Source organism: Suncus etruscus, chromosome 2 (genome assembly GCF_024139225.1).
Source record: "Suncus etruscus isolate mSunEtr1 chromosome 2, mSunEtr1.pri.cur, whole genome shotgun sequence".
Taxonomy (NCBI): Eukaryota; Metazoa; Chordata; class Mammalia; order Eulipotyphla; family Soricidae; genus Suncus; species Suncus etruscus.
Window position 1 is genome coordinate 130133096 of NC_064849.1, and position 6742 is coordinate 130139837.

At 37.7% G+C, this 6742-nt stretch overlaps 1 pseudogene; it reads right to left on the reverse strand.

The window, feature by feature from the left end:
- Window positions 1-3469: 3469 nt before the first annotated feature.
- Window positions 3470-3532, reverse strand: LOC126002373 (uncharacterized; annotated as a pseudogene).
- Between the last annotated feature and the right edge of the window lie 3210 nt (window positions 3533-6742).

Here is a 6742-nt window from a genome sequence, read left to right on the forward strand (position 1 = left end):
TGGAAATAAAAGAAAGAAGTGGATTAAGAAGTGAAAGCTCTCAAAAACAGGAACCTATTTCTACTATGGTTTCTTTAAAGAGTTTAGCATATTATCAGAAATTCTCCGCCTTTTATTTAGTTCAGGGTGAATTATTTTGGAGCTGGGGGAGATCTTCCCAATCAGAATTCAGGACAATGTGAATCTCTTTTTTTTTGGTGGGGGGGTTGGGGATCACACCTGGTGGTGTTCAGGGGTTACTCTGCACTCAGAAATCGCCCTTGGCAGGCTCAGGGGACCATATGGAATGCCAGGATTCGAACCACTATTCTGGATTGGCTGCGTTTAAGGCAAACATCCTACCACTGTACTATCTCTCCGGTCTGATCTCAAGAATCTCAAGCAAAGTTTAGTCTGTCTACATTGGTTAAGTAAATTCTCTACTGACTCAGATTAGTTTGTAAAATCTGAAACTTTGTTCTCTTGCTCCACCAATCCATTAAGTTCATTTCAAAACAGATTTTTAAATTTTCATGATTAAAAAAAAATACCCTTAAGTGGAAAAATGTGTTTTGTTGAGCTGAGATAAGAATAGAGTATGCTGGGGCCGGGCGGTGGCGCTGGAGGTAAGGTGCCTGCCTTGCCTGCGCTAGCCTAGGACGGACCGCGGTTCGATCCCCCGGCGTCCCATATGGTCCCCCAAGAAGCCAGGAGCAACTTCTGAGAGCATAGCCAGGAGTAACCCCTGAGCGTCACAGGGTGTGGCCCAAAAACCAAAAAAAAAAAAAAAAAAGAATAGAGTATGCTAAAAGAGAGTTCTTAAAACTCATTGTCTTTATAAAGTTTGTGATGCAATAGGCCCTATGAAGACTAGGGAAATGACTTATACTTCCATTTTGCAAGTGGAGTACTTGCAATTCTTAGCAGGTACTAAATAACTAAATTCCAATTTGGACTTAAATAATCAAGCTCCTGGGGTGGTTTTACTGCTGTTTTCTTGTTAAGAATAAACCACCACTGCATAAGTTACCAGATCTCTCTCTACTAAAGTTATGTTTGCTACATGTGTTTTCTTTCCTCCTCTTATAACATTTGTAGTGATTTCTAATTCAGTGAAAGATGCACACAGAGCGATTTTTCAGAGAATTCCAGGTAATTTATTGCTTTCATAAATGAAAGACTGTCTCTTCTATTGTTACAAACAGGTTGTATGATAACCTTTTCTTAGAGAACAGGGCATGGATGTCCTTTGATAGTCAGGAACATACCAATTTAATGTTCAACCAATATAAACTATTAGGTTAATAATCCAAAATAATAACACAAATTAATTTATCTTTAGAGTTCTCTCTGAACAGCACAAGAGATGAGAACATGGATCTTGGGGTCAGAGTGATAGCAAAGGGGGTGGGACATTTGCCTTGGATGTGCCCAACCCAGTTGGATCTCCTGCATCTCATATGGTTGCCTCATCCTGCCTAAAATTCCTGAGTATAGAACCAGGAGTAACCCTTGAGCACCACTGGGCATGGCCCCAACTAACCAAATAATCTCCATAAGAATATACAACTCCAGGGGCCGGAGAGATAGCATGGAGGTAAGGTGTTTGCCTTTCATGCAGAAGGTCATCGGTTCAAATCCCAGCATCCCATATGGTCCCCGGTGCCCCGTGCCTGCCAGGAGCAATTTCTGAGCATGAAGACAGGAGTAACCCTAAGCACTGCCAGGTGTGATCCAAAAACCACACACACAAAAAATAGAATATACAACTCTGGATTTATTCTAGAAAATTAGATGTAAGGAAATTGAAATGGACACTGGCAAAGGGTGTTGTGCATTGTATGACTGAAACTCAATCATGAACAACTTTGCAATTGTGAAAGAAAACTGTATTATGAATAACCTTGTAACCATGGTGTTTAAATGAAGTAATTAATTAAATAAAAAAACTAGAGGTGTAGCTCAGTGGGAACATACATGTATCATGTTAGGAAAACCTTGGCATGTAGGAGATTTTTGGCACCTCAAATACACACAGATTGATATGATTTATATAACGACTTAAAGGTGAATGGACACGAGAACCATAGCTGCCTTCTGTAGGGCCTGACACCTAAGAGTTACTAAATAAGTTTGCTTCCAGAAGGCTGAATTTGGAGCAAGTATATGCCAGACGAAACTGGAAACTTACAGGCCAGAAGGCTTAAAAATCATAGGTTTTAGAAACGTTTTATTTTAAAATATTTTAGACTCTTAGAAAATGTCCAAGAATAGTGCCATTAAATTTTCCTAACTTTAGCAATTTATATAATCACAGCACAAGTATCAAGCCCAGGAAATGAACTTTGAAGTCATGTTGATCCCAGCTCAATTTGTTGGTATTTCCAGTTTTCTCCCCAGTGTTTCTTTCCTAAATTAGGATCCAATCTAAGACCCCCACTTGGCATTAAAATGTGTTAATCTTCTCTAATATGTATGCCCTCCTCTGCACACACACACACACACACACACACACACACACACACACACACACACACACACACACACACCTTTTTGAGGCTGAATATTGGTCAGTTATTTTGTAGGAAACATCTCTTTTGGAATTGTCTGATTCCCCCCTCATGATTATGCAGGTGACATGCAAGTATGTTGCAGATACACTGTGGCTAGTATTTTTTAGAGTATCCTGTCAGGGCTGGGCCATGTTCAGTTGCCTTATTACCACTGTCATTTTCTGTGACTACTTAGCAAAGTAAATTAGCTAAAGTAAGTCATTTTAGTTTTAAAATTTTTTATTTTGGGCCACACCCAGTGGCACTCAGGGGTTACTCTTAGTTTTGTGCTCAGAAATTACTACAGGAAGGCTCGGAGTACCATATGGGATGCCAGGGATTGAATCCAGATCAGCTGTGTACTAGGCAAATGGCCTACCCGCTGTGCTATCACTCTGACCCCCAGATAAGTAAGTAATTTTTAGTTTCTTTCTTTCTTTCTTTCTTTCTTTCTTTCTTTCTTTCTTTCTTTCTTTCTTTCTTTCTTTCTTTTCTTTTTCTTCTTTCTCTTTCTTCTTTCTTTTTTCTTTCTTTCTTTCTTTCTTTCTTTTTTCTCTTTCTTTCTTTCTTTCTTTCTTTCTTTCTATCTTTCTTTCTTCTTCTTCTTTTCTTTTTCTTCTTCCTTCCTTCCTTCCTTCTTCCTTCTTTCTTTCTTTCTTTCTTTCTTTCTTTCTTTCTTTCTTTCTTTCTTTCTTTCTTTCTTTCTTTCTTTCTTTCTTTCTTTTCTTCTTTCTTTCTTTCTTTCTTTCTCTCTCTCTCTCTCTTCTTCTTTCTTTCTTTCTTTCTTTCTTTTCTCTTCTCTCTTTCTCTCTCTCTTTCTTTCTTTTTCTTTCTTTCTTTCTTTCTTTCTTTCTGTCTTTCTGTCTTTCTTTCTTTCTTTCTTTCTTTCTTTCTGTTTTTTTTTATTTTTTTTTTTTTTTTTTTTTTCTTTTTTTTTTGGGGCCATGCTAATCTTCTCTGTATCGTTCCAATTTTAGTATATGTGCTGCCGAAGCTAGCACTCTTTCTTTCTTTCTTTCTTTCTTTCTTTCTTTCTTTCTTTCTTTCTCTCTCTCTCTCTCTCTTTCTTTCTTTCTTTCTTTCTTTCTTTCTTTCTTTCTTTCTTTCTTTCTTTCTTTCTCTCTCTCTCTCTCTTTCTTTCTTTCTTTCTTTCTTTCTTTCTTTCTTTCTTTCTTTCTTTCTTTCTTTCTTTCTTTCTTTCTTTCTTTCTTTCTTTCTTTCTTTCTTCTTCTTTATGAAGAAAAATAAATTTATTTAGAAAAATTGTAAGATATTATTCATTCCAGTTTGTGGTGTGGGTGGCAGAGAATACCTATATTTCATTTAAAGTCAATTACTTAATTTATTAGGTAAAGCACCTTCCTTCCTTGTATGGTGATGACTTGGTACTGCTTCACAGGCTGGGAGGGGACATGTTAGGTGTGACGCGTATGGACAATTAGTTGTGCTGGACAATTTGAATGTCACATACTTGGCTGTGGTTCCCAGACATTCTGGCTGTGGTGCTCACTGGAGATCATATACCTTGTTGTGGGTATCCTGGACCACTCCCCCCCAAAAAAAATGCTGCAGGGATTGAGCTCTCTGCACACAAGGGTGGTGCTGGGGATCAAACTCATGGCAAAGCAGATGCTCTGCTGCTGAGCATATTTACTTTTATCTTTTAAAGCGAGATGTACCATATGTCAGATTTATTGAGATTATTTAAATACCCTGGTTTTACTTAAACTTCCACTCACTAATTTAGCACCTACTGGTGAATCTTGCCAAGAGCAGCTATGACTGAGTTGTTCAAATGAAGATTTATTTTCTATTTTATCACTGGAATTCTTTGGCAAGGAAGAGTTGTTTTGACATCCACATTTATCACAGGCATGGATTCTGGAACACTTATTTTGATTTTATTGGTTATATCTATAGCTCTCATGGTTTTGCTCTTCAGACTGTTCCCTTTAAGGGCATTGGGAGCCCCTTCAGAAAGCTGCTGTGTCCTCTGCCATCCTTCCATCTTTTCCTGAGCTTATTATTATTATTATTATTATTATTATTATTATTATTATTATTATTATTATCTTATTTTCAAGTAAGAAAATGTTTGTGGCTCATTTTGAATTTTCCAGCCCAGTTCTAGAATCAAATGACTACTCAAGAAAATATTTTTATTAGATAATAAGGATTTTCAGCTAAAATTGGAGCCACAGATATATGGTTCTCAGGTCCTTTAGTGAAAGACAGGAAACACACTGACATCTACTAACAAACTTATATCTTTCTGTTTCTGTATGGCTGCATGTATGTGTCTAAATATGTTTCATATTAATTCTTTCAGGCCCAATATGACACTATACAGTTCATTCTGCTTTCTAGTTTCCTTATATGTATCTTCCCTCTGACCTTGAAAAATAGGACTCATCTCAAATATTCACAGTGCTCCACCTTGTTGTTATAAATGTACAAATGTTATAGAATTATAAGCCCATATCCCAGTCAGAGATATCTATGACAAATAGTATAACATTATTATTATAACATTATACTAATATTAACAGCATGATATAATATTTATGTAATGTTCTTCCTATTTTCAGTTTGAATGTACCAAAAGCCTTCTTTTTACTTCAGTTAAGGGTTTTCTTCCATGTCTTCTTTTCTTTTTTGTTTTTTTGGCCACACTCAGCAGTGCTCAGGGGTTACTCCTGGCTCTGTGCTCAGAAGTTACACCTGGCAGGCTTAGAGGACCATAAGGAATGCCAGAGATCAAACCTGAGTTGGCCTGATGCAAGGCAAACGCCCTACCCACTGTGCTATCACTCTGGGCCCTCTTCCACAGTTCTTTTTTTTATTATTAATATCTTTATTTAAACGCCTTGATTACAAACATGATTGTGGTTGGGATTCAGTCATGTAAAGAGCACCCCCATTCACCAGTGCAACATTCCCATCACGAATGTCCGAATCTCCCTCCTCCCCACCCTACCCCCGCCTGTACTCTAGACAGGCTTTCTTCTTCCCTCATTCATTCACATTGTTATGATAGTTCTCAATGTAGTTATTTCTCTAACTGCACTCATCACTCTTTGTGGTGAGCTTCATGTAGTGGGCTGGAACTTCCATTCCTCCTCTCTTTTGTCTCTGAAAATTATTGCAAGAATGTCTTTCATTTTTCTTAAAACCCATAGATGAGACTATTCTGCATCTATCTCTCTCCCTCTGACTTATTTCACTTAGCATAATAGATTCCATGTACGTCCATGTATAGGAAAATTTCATGACTTCATCTCTCCTGATGGTTGCATAATATTTCATTGTGTATATGTACCACAATTTCTTTAGCCATTCATCTGCTGAGGGGCATCTTGGTTGTTTCCAGAGTCTGGCTATTGTAAATAGTGCTGCAATGAATATAGATATGAGGAAAGGATTTTTGTATTGTATTTTTTTATTCCTTGGGTATATCCCTAGGAGTGGTATAGCTGGATCATATGGGAGCTCAATTTCTAGTTTTTGGAGGAATCTCCATATTGCTTTCCATAAAGGTTGGAATAGACGGCATTCCCACCAGCAGTGGATAAGAGTTCCTTTCTCTCTACATCCCCGCCAGCACTGCTTGTTCTCATTCTTTGTGATGTGTGCCAAACCCTGTGGTATGAAATGGTACCTATAGTTGTTTTGATTTGCATCTCCCTGATGATTAGTGATGCGGAGCATTTTTTCATGTGCCTTTGACCATTTGTATTTCTTTTTTGTCAAATTGTCTGCCCATTTCTTCTCCCCATTTTGGAGGGGGGTCACAGCCGGCAGCGCTCAGGGGTTACTCCTGGCTCTACACTCAGAAATCATTCCTGGCAGGCTTGGGGGACCATATAGGATGCCAGGATTTGAACCACCATCCTTCTGCATGCAAGGCAAACACCCTACCTTCATGCTATTTCTCCAGCTCCTTCTCCCCATTTTTTTTTTTATGGAATTAGATGTTTTTATCTTGTAAAGTTCTGTCAGTGCCTTGTATATTTTGGATATTAGCCCCATACCTGATGGGTATTAGGTGAATAGTTTCTCCCACTCAGTTTTCCACAGTTCTTATACCATTTATTCAAATATGGTTAAGTTTAATTTATTATTACTCCTGTTTTGAGTTCCTTACACATCCTGGTTGATTCTAATTATGAGACAATTTTTTAGGATATGTAAAATATCACTATACTGTTGTT